The sequence below is a fragment of the Aotus nancymaae genome, unplaced genomic scaffold (assembly GCF_030222135.1).
Source record: "Aotus nancymaae isolate 86718 unplaced genomic scaffold, 86718_ANA_hifiasm-v0.15.2.pri h1tg000014l, whole genome shotgun sequence".
Classification (NCBI taxonomy): Eukaryota; Metazoa; Chordata; class Mammalia; order Primates; family Aotidae; genus Aotus; species Aotus nancymaae.
Window position 1 is genome coordinate 19,347,572 of NW_026988425.1, and position 24,121 is coordinate 19,371,692.

Consider the following 24,121-nt stretch of genomic DNA (forward strand, 5'->3'; position numbering starts at 1 on the left):
ACAGTCTTTGCACTTATTCTCACTCCCTGGGTCACTATTCATCCAGGAAATCCAGGAAATCAGGAAATGCATGGCTGATCTCTCCACTTTTTTTTTTTTTTTTTTTTGAGATGGGGTCTCTGTTGCCCAGGGTGGAATGCAGTGGTGCGATCTTGGCTCACTGCAGCCTCAGCCTCCTGGGTTCAAGTGATTCTCCTGCCTCAGCCTCCCAAGTAGCTGGAACTACAGGCACCCGCCACCACTACAGACTATTTTTTTATGTCTTTAATAGCGATGGTGTTTCACAATGTTGACCAGGCTGGTCTCAAACTCCTGACCTCAGGTGATCCGCCGGCTTTGACTTCCCAAAGTGCTGGGATTACAGGCGTGATCCACTGCACACGGCGATGTCTCTGCTCTCCTAAGATCTGTTCAAATATCACTCTACCAGAAGGAGTTACTTAAACATCAGCAAAAAAGAATAACCCTGATCTTTTTATTAGCACTTACATTATGGCACTTAACATCACTCCCTAAGAGAAGAAATTTTTTTCCTTCTGTTTTTTGTTTTTGTAACAGAAGTAGGAACATTAGATGTGTTATTTTTTTTCCTCAGGCTGTCATAACAAAATACCATAAACTAGGTGGCTTAAACAAGAGAAAATTATTTTCTCAAAATTCTAGAGGGTGGAAATTCCAAATTAAGATATGAGAGGGCCAGTTTCTTGGAAGAGCTCTCTCTCTCTCTGGCTTGCAGATGTGAGCCTTCTAGCTGTGCCTGCCATCACATGGCTTTTCTTGGCATGTGGGTATAGAGAGGGAAGTAGGAGAGAGAGGGAGAGTTCTGATGTCTCTTACTATGACACTAATGCATGAAATCAGAGTCCCACTTTTATGACCTCACTTAACCTTAACTAGTTTCTTAGCGGCTCCATTTCCAAATACAACCACAGTGGCTGGTAGGGCTTCAAGATACGAATTTAGATAGAAGGTCACAAACGTTCAGTCCAAAACAACAGAGATACTTTAAATGCACAGGGCTAGAAAAAAATAGAATTAAGTAATTATTACTAATAAAACCATTGGAAAAAGAGGAAACATATCTTATTGTGAATCCTAATCAAGACTTAGAGCTAAATGTTGCATATATTAGTTAGTAAAACTTCAAAGTTTTGAAATATGAAAGTAGAAGAAAGAGAAAAAAAGTTAAAAATTTCTTTGGAAAGTGAGTGTTGAAGAAAAACATTTTATATAGCTTATTTAATGTGGTGATTTTGAATATGGTAGGAAGAGAAAAGATAGAGGAGGACATAATATATCTTTATACATATACAATGTTATACAATGATGTATGTTACAACATGTAAACATATATTTCATTATGATCATTGGAAAAAAGATTATATAATATTAAAAAAAGGTACAAGGGAAATTACCAGTAAATATAAAGATTAAATAAGATGAATAGTACATTGATCAAATTGGCAATAATTGGAAACAATAACAGGAGAAAACAATAGCATAAAATAAATACATCTAAAGTAGAATAAAGAAAAGACAATCTTACATATGGTTTACTTAAGTGCTCATTAGTAAATATCCTTAAAATTAAAAATGATTCCAAATTAATTTTAAAAACACCCAGTTACACATTATTTATAAGAAAGCTAACAAAATGAAATGCTAAAGAAATAACACAAAGAATATTGCCAAGACAGATATTATGAGATGAATAAAGTCACAATTCACAAAGAAGGTACTCATCTCATCATGTATGCACAAAACTGTGTAGAAGCTGAATATATGAAGAGAAATAATACAGATGTAAAATGTTGATCAATTGTAATTACAGTTAGATGTTTTAATAAATTTCTTTCAGAATTAAATTGATAGTAATTTTAAAGAAAGTATTTGAGAAACAAACTGTATAATCAGCTATAGTAAAATTGGACATGCAACTATGTATAAAATTAATTCCAAAGCTAAATGTGTTTGTCCATGATCAAATAATCAGCATCCTTCAATTAAATTCACCATATAATTTTTCCAAAAGCAAATAATTTCCCAAATATTAACACTTATTCTTTAATATCAAACATGTACTTAATTAAAAGGCATGCAAAAGACAAATAAATTAAAAATGCTTGCTGTGTATATTTTGCCAAGCTTCTCCAGAGAGAAAGCATCAATAGGACACACACACACATACACACACACACACACACATGCACACACACACACAACATACATTAAGATGTTTATTATGAAAAATATTATGAAGACTGAGAAGTCACCCATCTACCCCTTTGCAATCTAGAGGCCCAGGAATGCCAATTATGTAGTTCTAGTCCAGGACCAAAGGCCTGAGAACCCAAAGAGTCAATGGTATAAATCCTAATTCGAAGACAGAAGACTGATGTCACAGTTCGCCAGTCATCCAGGAAGTAAAGGGGGCTGAATTTCCTCATTCTCTATCTTTTGCTCTATTCACGCCCTCTGCAGTTCGGATTATGTCAAGCCACACTGCGGAGGACATTCCTCTACACCGAATCCACTCATTTCAATGCTAATATTGCCTGGAAATACCCTCACACAAATACCCAGAAATAATGTTTAGCCTGAACACCTGTATTAGTCTCTTCTCACACTGCTATAAAGAAATACTTGAGATTGAGTAATTTATGAAGAAAAGAGGTTCAAATGGCTCATAGTTCTGCAGGCTGTACAGGGTGTATAGTGACTTCTGCCTCTGGGGAGGCCTCGGGAAACTTTTAAACATAGCAGAAGGCAAAGGGGGAATGAGGCACTTCATATGACTGGAGTAGGAGAAAGAGTGAGAGAGGAGGAGCTCCACACTTTTAAACAACCATGTCTCATGAGAACTCACTCACTCACTAACAGGAAAACAGCACCAAGGAGATGTGCTAGACCATTCCTGAGAACTCCACCCTCCTTACTGAATCACCTCCCACCAAGACCCAGCTTCAACATTGGGGATTACAGTTGAACATGAGATTTCGGTGGGGACACAGATCCAAACATTATCATTCTGTCTCTGGGTCCTCCCAAGTCTCATGTCCTTCTCACATTGCAAAATCCAATCATACCCTCCTAAAAATCCTGCAAAGCCTTAATTTATTTCCAAAATTAACTCAAGAGTCCAAAGTCCAAAATCTCATCTGAGACAAGGCTAGTCCCTTCTGCCTACGAGCCTGTAAAATAAAAAATAAGTTTGTTACTTCCAGGATACAAAGCGGGTATAGGTATTGGGTAATCATTTCCATTCCAAAAGGAAGAAGACAGCCAGAACAAAGGGGCTACAGGTTCCATGCAAGTCTGAAACCCAGCAGGGAAGTCTTAAAGCTCCAAAATAAGCTCCTTTGACTCCATGTCTCATATCCGGGGAATACTGATGCAAGGGATGGGTTCCCAAGGGCTTGGGCAGCTCTGCCTCTGTGATTTTGCAGGGTTCAAGTTCTGTAGCTGCTCTCAAGGGCTGCTGTTGAGTTCCTGTGACTTTTCCAGGTTCAGGATGCAAGCTGCTGGTGGATCTATCATTCTTTGGGGTTTGGAGAATGGTGGCCCTCTTCTCACAGCTCCACTAGGCAGTGCCCTTGTGGGCGCTCTGTATGGGGTCTCCAACCCCACATTTCTCCCTCTGCACTGCCCTAGTAAAGGTTCTGCATGAGGGTTGCACCCTGCAACAGGCTGCTGCCTGGACATCAAGGTTTTTCGATACATCCTCTGAAATATACATGGAGGTTCCCAATCTTCAAATTTTGCATTCTGTGCACCTACATGCTTAACACCATATGGAAGCCAAGCCACCAAGGCTCACAGCTGGCATCCTCTGAAGCAGTGGCCTGAGCTGTACCTGGGATCATCTGAGCCATGGCTGGAGCTGGAATGCCTGGGATATGGGGAACATTGTCTTGAAGCTGCACAGGACAACACATCCTTGGTCTGGCCCATGAAACTATTCTTCCCCCTAGACCTCTGGGTCTGTGATGGGAGGGGTTACCATGAAGGTCTCTGAAATGCCTTCAAGGCCTATTTCCCATTGTCTTGTGTATCAGCATTTGCCTTTCTTTTAGTTATGCAAATTTCTGCAGCCAGCTTCAAATTCTCCACCTGAAAATGGGCTTTTGTACCACATGGCCAGGCTGCAAATTTTTCAAACTTTTACATTCTGCTTCCCTTTTAAAGATAATTCTCTGTTTCAGGTCATTTTTTTTGCTCATGCATATGAGCTGTTTTTAGAAGCAGCCAGGCTACTACACGAATGCTTTGCTGCTTAGAAATATATTTCACCTCCTAAATCATTAATCCCAAGTTCAAAGTTCCACAGATCCCTAGAACAGGGACGCAGTGCCACCAGGTTCCTTGCTAGTGACCTTTGCTCCAGTTCCCAGTAAGTTCTTCATCTGCATCTGAGACTTCATCAGCCTAGTCTTCATTGTCCGTATCGCTATCAGTATTTTGGTCACAACAATTCAACCAGTCTCTAGGGTGTTTCAAATTTTCTCTCATCTTCCTGTCTTCTTCTGAGCCCTTCAGACTCATCCAACCTCTGCCTATTACTTATTTTCCAAAGCTGCTTCCACATGTTCAAGTATTGTTACATCAATGCTCTACTCCTCTGTACCAGTGTTCTGTATTAGTCCATTTTCACTGATATTTTTAAAATCTGAAACTGGGTTATTTATAAGAAAAGAGGTTTAATTGACAGGCTGTACAGGAAGCATAGTGACTTCTGCTTCTGGGAAGTCCTCAGGAAGCTTCCAATGATGATGGAAGGTAAATGGAGAGTGAGGCAATTCACATGCCCAGAGTAGGAAGAAGAGTGAAGGGGGAAGTGCTACATACTATCACAAGAACAGCACCAGGGAGGTGGTGCTAAACCATTCATGAAGGACCACACCTACGATTCAATTACCTGCCACCAGGCCCCACCTCCAACATTGCAGATAACAATTGAACATTAGAATTGAATGAGGACACAGATCCAAACCATACCAACACCCTTTGGCACAGTCAAGATGAAGATAAACATTGCAATGGGTAATGTGCATTTACCTGAAAAATGACCTCTTTTGTTTAATAATAGTCATCATTATTATTTCAATTGAGAATATCTATTAAACCAACTAGTATTTATGATATACATATAAATAGATAAATAAGCTGTAAAATAACATAGCGTATGTCCAGAAACAGCCACAAAGTCATGCACTATTAGCTTTCTAGAGTTGCCTTAACAAAGAATCACAAACTGGGTGGCTTACAACAACTTTTTTTTTCTTTCATAGTTCTGGAGGCTGGAAGTCTAAAATCAGAGTGTTGGAAGGATTATGATAGTTCTGCATCCAAAAAAAAAAAAAAAAAGACTGTTCCTTTTCCTCTTCCTAGCTTCTGGTTGTTGAATGCAATTCTTAGCATTTGTTGACTTGTAAATGTGTTGCTATAATCTCTGGCTCCATTTTCATGGAGTGTTCTCCCTCTCTGTCTGTGTAGACCCACAATTATTCATCATGCCCTCATCTTAACTTGATCACATCTGCATAGAGCCTATCTATTTCCAAATGAGATCATATTCACAAGTACTGGTGATTAAGGCTTAAACATATCATTTTGGAGAAAATATGCAATTCAACTCACAACAGTTATTAAAAATGTTATTTCTGAATGATGGATCTTATGGATATGCTGCTTTCTTTATTTGAGCCTAATCATCATTTGTAAGATGTTGACAATGAATGTAAATGAACGTAAGAATTGAAAATGGCTGTTTAGAAACAAATTTAAAGTGGTATGATTTGAATAAGATTCTTCATCTATAACTGGCTTGTGAAAGTTATACAGATGCTTTCAATATAAATAAATGAGATACGCCAGGCAAGGTGGCTCATGCCTGTAATCCCAGCACATTGGGAGCCCTTGGCAAGTGGATCACTTGAGGTCAGTAGTTCAAGACCAACCTGGCCAACATGATGAAACACCATCTCTACTAAAAATACAAAAATTAGCCAGATGTGATGGTACATGCTTGTAATCTAGCTACTTGGGACCCTAAGGTAAGAGGATAGTTTGAAACCAGGAGGCGGAGGTTGCAGTGAGCTGAGATCACGCCACAGCATTCCAGCCTGGATAACAGAGTGAGACTCTGTCCCCCCAAAAAAACTAAATAATAAATAAATAAATAAATAAATAAATGAGATAGAAAATATGCCCAACATGAAATTAACGGATCTGCAATACTCATTAGGTACAGATCCCACATGCACCTTCCATCCCCCAAAAAGAAAAGAAACTAAAATTCTCCCACATTTTAGAATTTTCTCATGTAAACAAGGGACAATTACGTGGCCTTGCTCACAAACTGAGTAGCCGTAATGAAGAGAATTTACAGTCTATTTTCCAGACTCCAAATTTATAAAACATAGAAGATATTCTTGCAAATTGCCATTTTATAAGCCTCCTCACATTCTTGTCTTAAGCATTTTTCAAACCATAAAGTATGATCAAAATGTATAATTGTGAAATTGAAAACAAATAGCACTTTCCCTTTTGTGAAATTAAGTTCCATTTTTAAAGTGCTATTTACTATTGCCTCAAATTTTGGCTTTTGGACATTAGCCAATTTCCTTGGGTGATAGGTGCTATGAAAGGAAAGAAACTGTATAATTTCCAGATCAAGAAGAGCTATACTGTATCTTTTTTGGTAATATAATTTGTAATTTTACTGTATTTAGAGAGTTTTAATAAAAGAGACGCAATAAGAGAAGATAATTTACAGGGATTAATAATTTTTCAAATGCCAAAGGCCAATTTATAATCAAGTTTTTATGCATTTAGTTAATTAATACGTGGAAACAGTCTTAATTTATGTGAAATTTAGAGCACTTTTCATAGGTTAGACACATGTAATTGCCTCTAGTACCTATAATCATCTTGATGCATAATTTGCATGGATTAGGATGAAGATAAACGATCTGGAAAAGCATTACAATTCCAAAAATCTTGCTAAATGTTCATAACAATGTTCAAGTTTCTTGAAGAGTACTCGAGTCTCTTACTTCACTTTAAGAGCCTTATATAATAATTGATCAATAAGATTAAGTATAATTGATGTTAATATCATATTAAATAGCAATAATTCACTTGTTATTTAGAGAAGGCATTATAAAGATAAAAATAAATTTCTTTGCAGAAAAGTTTAACCAGGTCCTATTGTATTCAATCACGGAAGAAAGTAAAGCTCCATTGTCGTGTTTAAAAAATATGCATGCAGTTGGTACCATAAGATTTGTTCAACAGCAATTAAAATGTGTGTTAAGACAATAAAATCTCACTCATCATGACTGGCACTAAGCAATTCATGAAAGATTTACTCTGATGTTTCAAGCCTCTCCTACCAGGCCCCACCTCCAATAATGGGAATCACATTTCAACATGAGATTTGGAGGGGACAAATATCCTAACCTTATTAAGTATAAAGTAACATTACATGATTTATAATGCCCTGGGAGAGATATGTACTTGTAATGTTTGGGCTGGTCTCTAGTTTTGGGGTCAGAAATGTTAGCTAATGTGTTGTCTAATTCAGAGACTACCTAGAGAAGCTATTCTTTCTGGGTTGAGTTCTGGAAGGTTCCATCTGAGGAATATACTACTCTCTATTATATTCAGCATGATATTTCCTCACTGCAGGGAGTGAAATTCTCATCATATTCTGGGCTGTTTTTAATCTTTCTTTCTCTTTGGCATTTCAATAAAAACTCAGAAAGCCTTTAAGAAGTATCTAGTCTATAATTAATTTTCTGCATTAACCATAAAAACTTTGTTGGTTTAAAACACTTTAAAAATAATAGCTTTAATCCATTTTATACTTCTACACATTCTCTTCCTTTCTCCGTATTTAATTATGTGCCCGATTATTTGTTTCTTCTCAAAAGTTGGCCATTTATTTCTTTGGGTAACAACTGGCATAGAATTAAACAGATCCTCATTTGAACTCCTGACTCTTCCTTTCTCAAACTATCCAGCCATACTGCTCACTCTCTCCCTTACTTGCCAGAATTAAACTCCGATGACACATTATGTTATGGCAACCATTTAAACTATTTTTTTCTGTTAGCTGCTTCATCTCAGTAAGCAGAAAAGAGAGAGAAAAGTGACAAGCAGTGCTCAGACAGAAATCTCCACATTCTCATCTTCTTTCTGCAGGCCAAGTTATGGGACAGATTCAGTTTACTTTAGATGTTGGGACTGTAGTCTCTATTTCTCAAGAATTTAGCAAGATCTTGTTAAAATTTGGAGGAGGAAACATCACAAGGACAGCAGAAAGGTTTTCAGGAGGCGACCACAGCGTGGAGTGTCAGGTGTTTCGCCTGGCGTTCTGTGACTGCATGCCACCCCTTCTCCTCTGCGTGGAGCCACCGTGGCTTTCCTCTGACCCTGATCTCTGTTCAGTCCAGAAAACTCTACTGTATTCTGTGGAGATCACAAACTGAGCTGGTCTGTCTGTCTAGTTTCTCCATTACCCCTCTTTCGCCATGAATATTTTATTTACAAGATTCCATCAGCAGAATGGATGCTTTGTTTTCTTTCATAGGCTAGATCAAGCTAACATAGATATCCTACATTCTAGGAGGTGAGTTTCAGTGCTGCTCAATTTGCATTTTGTTGTTATAGTTCTGAACCATAAAAATAGGTTTTTCCAAAGAAGAAATGATATGCAAAGGATGGCTTGAAATTGTATGGGTTCTCAAAAAGATGTATTCATTTTCATTTAAAACAACTAGTTAGGAAGTAAGGGCAGGTAAGTGAGACACGCCTTCCTCTTTTGTCTCTGTCCTCCATCACTCAAAGCCATACTGTCCTCAGTAGTCTCTCTGAGAGAGAATTACCTCTCTCACGTTGATACAGCAAGGTTTAGACCTATAAGGCTCTCCCTATAAAGACCCAGAATAATGAATGCAGAATGTACAGAGTTATATATAATGCTCTATCAAATATGAGACATTTGAGTAATAGGAAATATTAGCTGGACCTTATGAAATTGCTGCTTTCGTAGGTCTAAATTGCCCAAATACCAATAATTTCATATAGCTTAAATTAATAGATCAAAAATGAAATCACTCCTTAAAGTAAGTCTACATGGAAAAACTTGAGGCTTGAGGAACTGAATTTATTTAGAAACCTAATACAGCAAGAAACTTTAAACTTACCCACACACACATTACACACAAGTACATATATCTAATTTTTGCTTTAATATACATTCAATTCTACTTTACTTTTGAAGACCCCTTTTATAGAAAATGTTTATTTCATATTAAAAAATTTAGAGTGCTGTAATTTTACCAAATCAAAGACGCTATTGTTTGTAAAAAGCTACTTTAATTTCTGCATTAAAATTAAAAAGAAAATCATGATTCTTTGTACTATAGAATGAGAGCATTGATAATACAGCATTTTTTGGAATATGGCTCCTCCATTTTCCCTGGATTTTGTTTCAAGACACTTACTCGCCTATCCACATTTTTTAAATTTGATTTACTTTCTTGATCTTTTCAGAAGGGAAACTTATGTATATTTATATAGTTAAAATTAGACAAATTAATTTAAAAATCAGTAAATACGTATTTTTAAAAAGCATAGATAGCAACTCAAAAAGAAATTTAGCTTTTGAATTGGTAAGAAGATATTATATTCTAAATAGTAGGTACGTTTAAAGAAAAATTGAAGTTTAAGACAATGCTGCTTCAAGATGATGCTAACTTGAGTGATCAATTGAATACATTCATTGTAACCCTTGGTACACGTGCTGTGATAAAACTAAGTTGACAAATAAATGTAAATGCTGAAGTGAAAATAACAAAATAATTCAGTTGATAAAAGTAGAAGGATAATTTTTAGAGCTGTAATATCAGGATTGAATTTAGTAAAGCTAAATTTTAATAAAATATGTGAATATATATATATAATCTACGTACTATATGTATTTCTATAAAGTGAATACAGGGCAGAGTTTTACTGTTCAATTCTTTTGTATCAGAATATGTGTATATATATCTTCTACATGTAATTTTATGTAGACACACACACACACATAAAATTATTGCAAATAGTAGCTATTAAAAATATTTGTATAAAACTTTGGAGATTAAATTGTTTCTGCTCTGCCCAATCCTTCTATTCTAATTAATAAGGCAAATAATTAAACACATTTCTACTATTCTTCTCCAATATTGCATTGCATCAATAAATCAAGAGGTGAAAGCCATCATTTTCTGAAAAGCCATACCACTAAGCTCTCAGATAACAATAGAAAATTTTTAATGTAAAAATCACATATTAGAAAAGTATTTATATAGCAATGTGACATGCAGCATTATGAATAATTATAAAACAGAATATCTGTTTAATTGAATGTATAGGATACATGAAAGGGGAATCACACTTAGAGAAAACAACACACCAAATCACATCTGCAAAGAAAATATTAAAATGTATTCAACAGTAGTTGTACTGTTATTAGTATCAGTATTGTTGTCTTGGTATTATTTATTAATTTTGAAGATATTTTGTTAGAATTACCTTGTTAAGAAATAAAGTTGTTAAAAAAACAGAAATCAGGTGCTATTATTATAAAATATTAGGCATAAATATCAAAATGTGAAAACATGATTAAAAATATCTCTGTGAATTATGCCTTTAAATAAAATTTTTAAAAATATTGTATTATCTTTTTTATGTCTGCCTACCAAAATATCCCCAGAATCATATCTCTTCAGATGGGACAAATATAATATACAATGTATACATTATATTATAAGACCTAATGCCATCTTCTCCCTTCAACTAAAAGGGACTGGGGACCTTGGAGAAATCATGACTTAAATGCCTGGCAGGAAAAATTAAATTTGGGTTTGTTACATGTTATTGTGCCAGAAGAGAGAAAATTCCAAATAATAATGTCCTATCATAAGCATGCAGGATTAAGTGACTCTCCACTGGAAAAATTTGCAACAATTTGAATATCAGGAAGAGAATAATGGCTATAGTGGTCTAAAACACCTTGATTCCATGACAAGCAGGAGCCCCTAGTGGTATCGGTGCTAATGGTATAGAAAAATAAAACATTTAACAGAAATTATCCTAATGAATGTGATTAGAATAGGATATTTTATTCTTTAATTTTTTTTTAGTGATAATACTAGTAATCTTGACTCTTTCTGCAATGGGGTTCAGCTTATGCTACCCCAAAATATCACACCTTGGCATTTGAGAAAATAGCAGAAACAGGAAGGTCACTGTCACCTGCTTTTTGTCCTTCTCCCCTACATCAGGTCATAAAAACAAGGAAGGTTACTCTGTGACCTCTTCTGCCCTCCTCCCCTGAAGCAGGTTACAAGACTCACATTTAAAAGGTATTCTTCCTATAGTCTGTGGAAAGGAATATTCTTATCTCTGAAGACTCAGGGACATGAGGAAAGGAATATTCTTACCTCTGAAGACACAGGGACATGAGGAAAGAAATATTCTTATCTCTGAAGACACAGGGACAGACAGAAGAATCTGAACGAACAGGCCATCCTAAGTTCTCCAGTTTTGTTGCCTTTATTTCAAACTCCTATTTGTCCAATCATACTTCTCCAGGATGGTCCACTCTTCATCAAATCCAAGCATAAAGGTATAAAGTTTATCTGTTTCTTTAAGGTCTTCATTTCCTTACAAAGACTCCTCAGTCATGTTTATACTAAATAAATGTGTATGCTTTTCTTTTTTAAAAAAATCTTTTTGTTATACAAACCTTAGCAATAAACTAAATATTAGGTGGAAAAAGATATTTTTTCAATTCCTTTAATTAAAGAGAGCCTCAATTGAATTACATTTTCTGATCTAAGGATATCAATAGAATAATATATTAGTTGTAAACACAAGACAAAGCCTGTGAATATATAATGTTCAATCTGTAGTTTATTCTCTTAAAAGGCTAAAATCATGACTTTTGTACAGATATAACAATGCACATACGTTAAAGATTTTAATCTACTCATAAATCAATGAGCAAATCAGGCAGATGTTATAACCAACTGTTTCCAAAGATAGTTCAAAGAACAGACAAGTATATAGACAAGTAATATTAAAATGAATATGTAAATAGAGAAACAGCTCTTATTTTCATAGCATGAGAGGAATGACAAATTAACCTTAATAGGACAGGATTTACATGACTATAGACAAGAATTACTGTGCAAAAATTAAAAAATGATAAAAGAAGTTAAGGATCAAAAGAAAAAGAATCATATTGCATTGCTCTCAGTTACATACAATTTTCAGAGATGCAAAATAGCTCAGAGATAATAAAAGTCTAGAATCAGATAACCTAGAAGGTATGTCCTTTGAAATGTAGAACTTTGCATCAAATTACTATTTTCTTTTCAATAATTCTTAACATGTGTAAGTTCATAAAAATATTTTAAAATTAAAAATGTTATCAGGTTTAAATTAATCTTTAAATATATGAAAAGAGATTCATAAATCTGAATATCTCATCAATTTCAGAGGTTTTATTTTTAGAACTAAATGGTAAATGCATTTACATATTTGAAGTCTAGTTTAAAATTGAATCAAGTGATTTACCTGGGTGAAAACATGTAAATTCTGGGAGTACACAGGTTTAGAAGTTTGTGGATAACATAACTTTAAGATACATGATCCTCAGTGTTAACAATTTTGTATTCAGGAGAAAAAAATACAAATTTGGATTTTTACATATTTATAATGTGTTAGAAAATTTGGACTTTTAGAACAACATCTTTGTAATTCCAATTAAAATGTACAATCATATAATTAATGTAGAATGACTTAAGTTAAAAATTGTATCTTTTACACAATACTCTCACACGATAAAAGATACAAAAAAATTGTATCTTTTACACAATACTGCAACAACTCACATACATTTTTAAATTATAAAAATTATTTAATACTCAGGAATTTTTAAGTAAGATGATGAAAACATGAAAGAATCAAACATTATTCAAAGTCCCTTAAAAGTTACAGTTTAAATTGCTAGGCTTTTACATAAGGAAAAAATAAAACAAGTTTTCAAGCTGAATTCAGAGGCCTAGAAGAAAAGCTGCTCACCTCCCTGTAAGAGTTTCACTTTAGAGAAAGAAAAGATTATCCTATGGAATCCAAATTAGATTAAGTGAAAACCACCATGGAAATCTCCAGTATATGCAGAGAGACACACACAAATTTATCCTGGGACTTCCAATAAGGACTGAGAAATCAGAAGAAAATGCACCCATTGGATTCTTAGAGGCTTTTATTTTTTAATTATCCTAGTGTAACACTGCCTTAAAAGGAGGTTATTCTTCTCCATTCCCTGATGCCCACTTCCACCTCAACTGCCTCTTGCTTCAATATCATGGTGGATGGGAGTTTCCTTGGAGTCTGAGCCTACCAAAGTCTGTTTTCCTTAAATCTACCACTAATTTAACTATACTTGAAATCATACCAACCTTTACAAATAAATCCATACCTTGTAAAATTCAAAAGTCACAAAATAGGAAATGATAAAGACATACTCACTACTACTAAGGATACTACTGTTGTAAGTATCCTTAGCCCATGTATTTAAGTGTGGTCTTGTAAGAGTATCTTGTAATACCACACACTCTGGCAAGTAGTGAAAAATAGTCCTCAGAGAGAGCCATTCATAGTTTGCTCAAGTCACTATACTAGTTTTCCCTGTGTCACAAAGTAACCCACCCCATATTTCTTTTGTGCCATAAGAGAATTCCAATATAAGAGAAATATCATTCTCAGAAACAGGTCCCATGAGATATGCTAGTTCCACATGCTTGGTCTGAACAGGTGTACATACAAATACATTTTCAATAACAAGGTAGTAAGTATAGCTGATTGTGTATTTTCTCCACCCTTCATTAAGGGCATGCAAATAAAGAAAATATCCTTAATTTAAAATTTAATATATGTCATTTATCTCCACAGTGAAAGCATTAGGTATTATTATGAATCATGCTTTTATTTCTATACCCTTGTAATATTTCCTTCCAAATACTTGTATGATTGTCTTCATAAAAGTCTCCATGATAGAGCATATATAAAGCCAACGACGGTGTGATGTTTCAGAAGGATTGTGGCACTCTCCTTTCGAAATGAACTTCAAATCCTATGTAACATTATTTTTTATCTTTTCATTGAAAACAGTTTGATTTTGATAGTAGAATTGTCCAAAAGAGGCTAACTTGATTTGAAGTCCTAATCCCTAACTATACTTGAAGATTGGGACATAAAAAAATGCCATTGGTATTTAATAAGGTCATAGGGTGATCCTCAATCCAATAGGAATTGTTATTGTGTCCTTGTAAGAAGAGGATGGTCAGGGATGGTGGCTCATGCCTGTAATTCCAGCACTTTGGGAGACCAAAGCAGGTGGATCTTGAGGTCAGAAGATCGAGACCATCCTGGTAAACAAGATGAAACCCATCTCTACTAAAAATACAAAACATTAGCCAGGCTTGGTGGCACATGCCTGTTGTCCCAGCTACTTAGGAGGCTGAGGCAGGAGAATTGCTTGAATCTATGAGGTGGAAGTTGCAGTGAGCTGAGATGTGTCACTGCACTCCAGCCTGGGTGACGGAGCAAGATTCCTCAAAAGAAAAATAAAAGCAAACAAAAAGAAGAGGAAGTAATGCAAAATCTCTCTCTCTCTCTCTCTCTCTCTCTCTCTCTCTCTGTCTCTGTCTGTCTCTCTTTCTGCACACAGAGAAAAGGCCATTTGAGGACTGATATGGTTTGGTGTGTCCCCACCCAAATCTCATCTTGAATTGTAGCTCGGATAATTCCCATATGTTGTGTGAGGAACCCAGTGGGAGACAGTTGAATCATGGGGGCTGTTTCCCCCATACTGTTCTCATGGCAGTGAGTAAGTCTCATGAGATCAGATTGTTTTATAAGGGGTTTCAACTTTTGCTTGGCTCTCATTTGTCTCTTGTCTGCCACCAAATAAGACATGTATTTAGCCTTCCACCGTGATTTTGAGGCCTCCCTAGCCACGTGGAACTGTGGGTCTAAGTCCATTAAACTTTTTCTTTATAAATTACCCAGTCTCTGTTATGTCTTTATCAGCTGAGTGAAAATGGAGTAATACAAGGATGCAGCAAAAAACAGCCATCAACAAGCTAGAAAGATGCTTCAGCAGAAAACAACTCTGTTGACACCTTGATCTGGGACTTCTAGCCTCCAGAATTATAAGAAAATAAAGTTCTGTTGTTTCAGTTACCCAGCCTGTAGTATATTGTTATAATAGCCCAATCACACTAATACAGAGTTTTAATCCAATACTATTTTATCAATGTTGAGTTTCAAATTATTCCATCTCTGGCCTTTGGGAGCTCTTTTGGTTGGCTCCTATGACTCTCTGACATATTCCCATTATTATATGAATGTATGTGTGTATGCATTCTTTTTATTTACTGGCAGTAGGAGATGTTGCAGAAACATCTTCGCTATTTCCTGCCCCAATCCTAGAATCACTTATTTTTCTATGGGACCCTAATTTCTTTTATTGGAGAATGGTATTAGAAACAAGATTTGGGTGTGAGGTATGCTCATTGATACTGAGAACATTTTTATGTTATTGAAACAAAATAAATTAAGTGATGATTTCATCTTATGTGAAGGGAAGAGCTATTATCCGTGAATCCTAGGTGATATCGGGGTGTACTGTAACTGACTTTTAACATTTTGCTTTTCATAGTAACTAGACAATAATTCATTGACAGATTGTTTTAAATAAGATACTTCCAGCCTAAACAACTACAGTTAGTTTTCCTTACTATCCTTTAGTGTTTACTCTATGCTCCAACTGAGAAATTGTGTAAAAATAATATAAAACAATAGGTATTAAATGTCCCCTTAAAATAATAAAAGCAATAAAGTATGTTGTCCATATTGGAATTTGTACTATCTCTGGGGTTAAGAAGCCCATAGTGTGTGATAGTAAATCATGTCATCCACCTAAAATGGATCGACCAAAGAGACATATCATCTGAAAGCAAGCAAAGTGAGATAAACAAGAATCCTTTCTCATATCATGATTAGTAAAACCAAAATACTTAAGCAACTTGTGAGACTATTTAAAAATATCTATATCTATATCTAGGTCCAGATCTCCATTTACCTATCTATCTAACTATCTATCTATCTATCTATCTATACACATATGTAAGCATACCCACCTTTATACATCACATACATGTGGCATCAATCACTTTAAACTTTGCATGCAGGTACAAAAGCCTAATAAGTCTATCCCTTTGTACATCATAAACCATAGCAAACATAATTTTTAAATTATTATAATTTTTTAACTTTTGTAGCTGATGATGCAGGAAGCTCTAACACAGGTAGATCATCTTGATATTATTCCAAGAACCACTTTGTACTGGGTCAGATATAGCAATAAAGAAGGAGAAAAAACTGTATCAAAGAAGATTGAATCAATAAAAGTTATAGCTTAAGAAGCATTTCAACTTAAAAATAATGTTCAAAAAACATAGAGTATTTTGCCTCAGAAGTAGCAAAACTGAGAATGTATACGCACTTCAGAATATCTTTGGATCAGTACAGATACATCAGTAATACTCAGAATGCTGTAAACACCACCCACTCTAAGTGAAAGCTAAATAAATAGGTTACTGACTATGCAGATATATGATTATCAATTCATCACAATAGACATATAACAGAAAAAACATAATCAATGTGCGTTGGTGTTTTGTCTGTAGGCAGTGGCTTAATTACTGCAGAACAATGACAGATGATGAATCACGTTATGTATTCATTGTCCAGGACTGCTGTAACAAAGTGCTATATGATAGGTAGTTTAAATATCAAAAATTTATTGACTCATACTTCTAGAGGCTACAAGCTCAAAACCCATGTGTTAGCAGGGTTGATTCTTTGTTGAGAGTTATAGAAAAGAACCTGTTCTATGCCTCTCCGCTTACTTCTGGTGATTTTCTGGCAATCTTTCACATTCCTTGGCTTGTAGACACAGCTCTAACTTTACGTTGACATTATGTCTACCTGTCTATATGCCTTTTACAATTTTCTAAGGACATTAGTTGTATTAGTTTATTCTCACACTGCTAATAAACACATACCCGAGACTGGATAATTTATAAAGGAAATGGGTTTAATTGACTCACAGTTCAGAATGGCTGGGGAGGCCTCAGAAAACTTACAGTCATGGTGGAAAGAAAAGCAAACACATCCTTCCTCACATGTTACTCCTTTCATTATGCTGCTAATAAGAAAATACCCTAGACTGGGTAATTTATTTCTTAAACAGAAGTTTTTTTAATAAAAACTGTTGACTCAGTTCTACATGGCTGAGGAGGCTGCAAATTCATGGCAGAAAATGAAGGAAGAGCAAAGACACACCTTACATGGCAGCAAGTAAGAGAGTGTGGGCGGGGGAACTATTCTTTATAAAACCATCAGATATTGTGAAACTAATTCACTCTCAGGAGAACAACAAGGGAAAACCCACCCCTATGATTCAATTATTTCCCATTAGGTCCTTACATGACACAGGGATTATGGGAGCTATAATTCAAGATGAGATTTGGGTGAGGACACAGCATAACCATATTATTCTGCCCCTTGTCCCTCCCAAATCTCATGTCTTCACATTTCAAAACCAATCATGGCTCCCAACAGTCCTGCAAAGTCTTATTCATTCTAGCATTAACTCAAAAGTTTGGTCAAAAGTCTCATATGAAACAAGACAAGTCCTGTCTATCTATGAGCTTGTAAAATAAAAAGCAAGTTAATTACTTCCTAGATACAATGGGGGGTACAGGCACTGGGTAAATACACCTGTCTCAAATTGAAGAAATTGGCAAAAATGAGGGGCAACAGGCCCCAGGCAAGTCAAAAATTCAGTGGGGCGGTAAAATCTTAAAGCTCTGAAATGATCTCCTTTAACTCCATGTCTCACATCTAAGTCACACTGATGCAAGAGGACCATTCCCATGATCTTGGGCCACACCACCCCTATGGCTTTGCAGGGAATAGCCCTCTTCCCGGTTGTTTTAATGGGCTGGTGTTGAGTGTCTGCAGCTTTTTCAAGTGCACAGTGAAAGCTATCAGTGGATCTACCATTTTGGGATATGAAGGATGGTGCTCCTCTTCTCATAGCTCTACTAGGCAGAGCCCAGTGGGGATTCTGTATGGGAGCTCCAACCCCACATTTCCCTTGCACACTCCCCAAGCAGAGGTTCTCCATGAGGTTTGCACCCCTGCAGCAGACTTCTGACTGGATATTCAGGTATTTCCATACATTCTTTGAAATCTAGGCAGATTTTGGTTCCCAAACCACAATTCCTGTCTTCTGTGTACCTGCAGGTCCAACACTAAATGGAAGCTACCAAGGCCTGGGGCTTGCACTCTCTGAAGCAATGGCCTGAGCTGGACCTTGGCCCATTCTACCCAAGGCTAGAGCATCTGGGATGCAGGACACCAAGTTCCAAGGCTGCACACAGAAAGGATATCTTGGACCTAGCCCAGGAAACCATTTTTTCTCCTAGGCTTCCAGGTCTATGATGGGAGGGGCTGCCATGAAGTTCTCTGATATGCCCTGGAGACATTTTCCCGCTTGCCTTGCCAATTCTCCCATGGTTCCTTGTTACTTATGGAAATTTTTGCAGCATCTTGAATTTCTCCCCAGGAAATGGCTTTTTCTTTTCTGCTGCATGGTCAGGCTGCAAATTTTCCAAATTTTCATGCTCTGATTCCCTTTTAAACACATTTTCCAATTTCAGATAATCTCTCTCCAGTTCGAAGTTCCACAGATCTCTAGGGAAGGGGTAAAATGCCACCAGTCTCTTTGCATAAATAGAATAACTTTTACTTCAGTTCCCAACAAGTTCCTTATCTCCATCTGGGACTACCTCAACCTGGATCATTGTCCATATAACTATCAGCATTTTGGTCAAAGCCATTAGCAAGTTTCTAGGACGTTCCAAACTTTCCCACATCTTCCTGTCTTCTTCTGAGCCCTCCAAGTGGTTCCAACCTCTGCCTGATGCCCAGTTCCAAAGTTGCTTCCAAATTTTTGAGTATCTTTACAGCAGTGCTCCACTCCCGGTACCAATTTACTATATTAGTCCATTTTCATACTGCTAATCAAGACATACCAGAGACTGGGTAATTTATAAAGCAAAAGAGGTTTAATGGACTCACAGATCCTCATGGCTGGAGAGGCTTCACAATCATGGGAGAAGGTGAAAGAGGAGCAATGGCACATCTTACATGGTGGCAGACAAAAAGATCGTGTGCAGGGGAACTGCCCTTTCTAAAGCCATCAGGTCTCATGAGACTTACTCACTATCATGAGAACAGGAGGGATGCCCATGCCTGCTCCCAAGATTCAATTACCTCTCACCAAGTCCCTCCTGTGACATGTGAGGATTATGGGAGATAGAATTCAAGATAAAATTTGGGTGGGGACACAGCCAAACCATATCACTAGTTGTATAGATTAGGAATCACCCTACTCCAATATGACCTTATATAACATATTAAAGCTGCAGTGATTGTATTTTCAAATAAATATTTTTCTGAGGAATGAGGTATCAAAAATTCAACATATAAATTTGAGAGAACACAATTCAACACATAACAATTAGCTAATCCTGAAAGTAGAATTCCTTTTAGTCTCCTTATTGAGAAGTTTTTAAGACAGTCACTCCAACAATCTGTTTTCATAGCATCATAGATTAAAAATTAATGGACTATTGAAACTATTTTTTTATATGAACTCTTTCTTTAGTTAAATAAGTGAGAATTGGGCAACTAGTCTGTTAGTTGACCTTTGGCACTTTTAACATTTTTATACACAGGCTTTTTTTTTTTTTTTAAAGGACTTTGTTTGCAAGTTGTTAGGGGTATTTATATGAACACATATGTTAATGGACTATATATATTCCCTAGCCAGCTAAGATTTTAGTGAATTGTAATTCATGTCTAAACAATATATTTTAGATAAGAAAAAGGATTTGTTTTTGTTATCAGGAAAAGCAGTCTCTAATTATCCCATACTTTTCAAAAAGGTTAGTATTAACTTTTATTCAATTTTAAATATTTTCCTGTACATAAATAAATACATTTCCTAATATCAAGTAATCTTGCATAAATGCACAAGTGTGAAATCTAGAAATTATAGTATATTTTGAAGGTCTAATATAAAAGACCTTAATGTATTTTAAAAACTCTTAAAAATGATTCCAATTATTAAGAGGAAAGAGTCTTTGATTTTGTTGTGTGAAAATAACTGATGTGTTTCTTACATTACAGCTTTTCAAAATTTTTTACTAGATATTTATCAAGCCACTTCGTATTTTTCAGACTTTCAATAATGACATAAGTAATACTTCTGAAAAATATGTAGCAATATGTGTAATACTTACTGTGTTTGTTAAAAGTGGCCAAAGGATAAGGAATTGAAAGAAGAAATTAAAAAGACAGAGAGGACGATGCCTTTAAATGAACATATGTGTGAATAATTGGCCTAATGCTGTGGAATACGCATTTATCAAGTTTTATTAAAGTTCTAGTGTTACACTCATGCTGAAATCTAAGTAATTTAAATGATTTACAAGAGGTTTGGGAAAGAATCTAAACAATGTTAAATATATTACAATTAGCAAGATTTAGATTTGCAAGTGTTATTGATTATAAGTTAGAAATAAAAATGTCAATCTCTGTCTTGAATATACATATGTACTCACTGTTTTTCTTTTTTTTTCCAAAATGAATTTCAGGTACTTTGTGATAAGCTGTTACATTTATTAATGCCAAGATCCCTCAAATTAGAGTCATGCGAGAATTTCTATGAATAAAAATTAAAAGAAAGTGGTTTAAGGTGGGTTCATCGACAAGGTAGATACAATAATATTTGATGTGTGAACCACATCTTCAACTCTAATCTTCCAACGATCCAACCTAAAATTTAAAAATTTCATTAATTTTGTAACTAATTATACCAAGTGTGTAAAAACATTATTTTTGGTACAAAATTCAGAAAAAAATACACTCCTAGGACTTCCATATTATTTTCAAAAATATCTGTAGAGTTGATATAGTCAATTTTATAAGATTATTAACTCATCAAGTCAGAATATTTGTTAATCATCTACTATATGAGAGACACTCTCTACTGGAGCTTATTACCATAGGAAATGAAATCAACAAAGGTTTTTATTTATAGAATCGGAAATCAGTTTAGCAGACAACACTGAAATTAAAGCTTATTATAAAGCAATTTTACTAAAGAAATGTAGCAGATAGCACTTAGGTGTTTAGCTACAAGAAGTCAGAATTTTTTCAACACAAATCAGCTTTATACTAAAACTGCAGGTAACATCTAAGTGAAGGAGCCTGGGAGATTATAAGATTGTTTCTGCACTTGAAATTAGCAGAAATTAGAGAGGAACTGCCTTCTAGGGAGATTGGATCTAGATAATTCCTATTATCCTTCACAATTCCATGACATTATTCTGTAAAGAAAATTGTCTTTGGTGGAGGAGATAATATCCTAGTAATTTAAGCAGATTGTGTTCAAAAGTGTTGTACGTTATTTCTTCATTGTCTTCACAGCTGTATATGGTGTACACTTGTTGAGGCACGTGTTTATTGCAGAACTATCACTGTTATGAATGCAGAGCTGCTAGGAGTTTGAGGATGAAGGTCATCAGGAAACCATGAGTAGTTATAAAATATAAGTATTACATTTTTGAGACTGAAGTGGGAACTGAGTTAGGTTAAAAATGATAACTGAAATCCATGTTCGAGCTAAGAGAGTCCAAAGCCCTGCAGTAAACCAGCATTCATGAAATACACCCAGGTATCAAGGCTCTGTTCCGCATTTTCCTTCAGCATTGCTGTGCTGTTTATCAAGTTCTTCTGCCAGAAAGAAATATGAAATCACTGGATTTCCAATCACAGCTGCCAGTTTGTATCCTGGGTTTAGAAGCTATTATTGAGATCCTAAAGGTCTGTTTCTACTTATCTACTTCCATAAATTATCAGCAAGATACAGCTTCTCAACTAAGAACATTTAGCATTCAGTTTTAGCATTCACTCTTAGATAGTGTGCCTAGGTGACACCTGTTTTAACCCCGAAAATTTGCAAAATTCAACTCAGTGTGTGTGTGTGTGTGTGTGTGTTCACTTGACTGATTTCACACAAACATGATGAGGGATTTCATGTAAACACACACACACACTATGTATTGAGGGTTTACAATAAAAAGGTCAGAAAGACAGTTCTCACTTAACTTCTTCTATGTCTTTTTATTTAGGAATCAATGTCTTGTTCTGTGGGGTGGCTCTTCTAGGTGAGTGGGGCAGGAAGCAAGAATAGTTCCTCTCTTTTAACAGTCTTGAAGGGGAAACGGTGAGCATTTGGTTGAATAATGATGAACATTATTTCTTCATTGTCTTCACATCCATATACATTTATACATTTAACCTGTTTTTCAATAACATAAAAAATAAAAAATGGCAGCTGCCTTTGGTAAAATAGTAAACAAGTAACGAGTATAGACACAAGTTTCCTGGTTGATAAATATGCTTTATCCGGTCTTGTGGATATGTTCTGACATGCTGTGTGTGTGTGTGTGTGTGTAGGTTTGTGTACTTTATTTAATTAAGAGGTATAATTTTGAAAACAATTGATTTAGCCCAGTGTCTCTTCAACTCTGTTCTGTGACTATGCCCTTTCTTTTATTCTCCCATGAAAATTCCAGCAAACATCCTAAGTTCATGAATTATTCTTATAGTAATTTTATGTCATAAACACAATGACCAAATGTGATTAGTTCCAGGTCATTAACTCAAAACCGTTACTTTTTGAACTTCCCCTAACCTCTCAGCCATTTTTATAGCAGGAGTTTGCTATTGTAAAGGGAAGTATAAATTAAAAATAGAAGGCTTAAGTAGCTATGTTGAAAATAAAGGAAGAGACTCCTCCTTCCCTTCCTAATGTTATTAGAACATTTACCTTAAGCAACCTACGATTGTAATATTTTTCTCTAACTCTTTGAAATGTATATAAATCCTTTTACAAGCTAAATAAGCTTCTCATCAGCTTTATGAGGCAGGGATACCTTTCTCAGACCTAGGAACTATCTCTTTGAAATATAATCATCAAAGAAAATAGTGGTCCTATTCCAGTTTCTGAGGGAGGGCAGGAGCCTAACTTAGGCATCCCACTCTAAAGATATAGGAACTTTATTGTTCATTTGGATAAAGCCATTTAGGTAACAAATGGTCACTCCAATTACCAGGTGAATTTAGGATGAACTGTGTATGACAAACGCTGCCGTCAAGTCTTTATAACATGTATGTACTTTGTGGTATCTGCATGGATGTATCAACAGGTAAGATTTGGTCCTGTCTTTGCAGTGTCGTAGCAGACTGCCTATGATGGTCATTCTTGCTTAATGTTTATTTGATAAGAAAACAATTTTCCTTATTTTCTATCTTTGTGTATAAGTTTTCCAAATGGGTAGGGAATTTTGTTTTTAATTAATTTATCCAACAACACACACTGGCCCTTTGTACTGCGGAGAGTTGAGGAAAGATAATTTCTCTCTGTACCATAGCAGATCTCTTTATTATTCAGCTTGTAAACTGTAAGACACACAGGGTAAATAGAGAAATAAGACAGATAAAAAGCTAGTACCTGGTGGGTCTAACAGCAAGATGTCTTCAGCTTGTCTAGTCTAGGTCAATAGTCAATGCTGACTTCTCTCTACTGAGAACCTTCAGTACTATTTGCTATAGGTTATGTCTCTAGCCAGACATTCATTGTTCCATCCTACTTTTAATTTATATTAGGTGTGTACTACATTCCTCATGGAATTCTAAGCACAGGGAATAAAACAATGAATGGTACAGACATAACCCTTCCTTAATGTGTCTAATATTCTAATGTTAGATGCTAATGTGAACTAAGACAAAAAATAATAATGAAAGGGAAGAAATAAGGTGAGTAGGTAGAATACGGCAATTCTAGTTTAGTAGCTAG

General features: G+C 35.5%; 1 pseudogene; it reads left to right on the forward strand.

The window, feature by feature from the left end:
• Window positions 1–24,121, forward strand: part of LOC105733002 (U4/U6.U5 tri-snRNP-associated protein 1-like) — a 52,077-nt pseudogene that overhangs the window by 20,351 nt on the left and 7,605 nt on the right.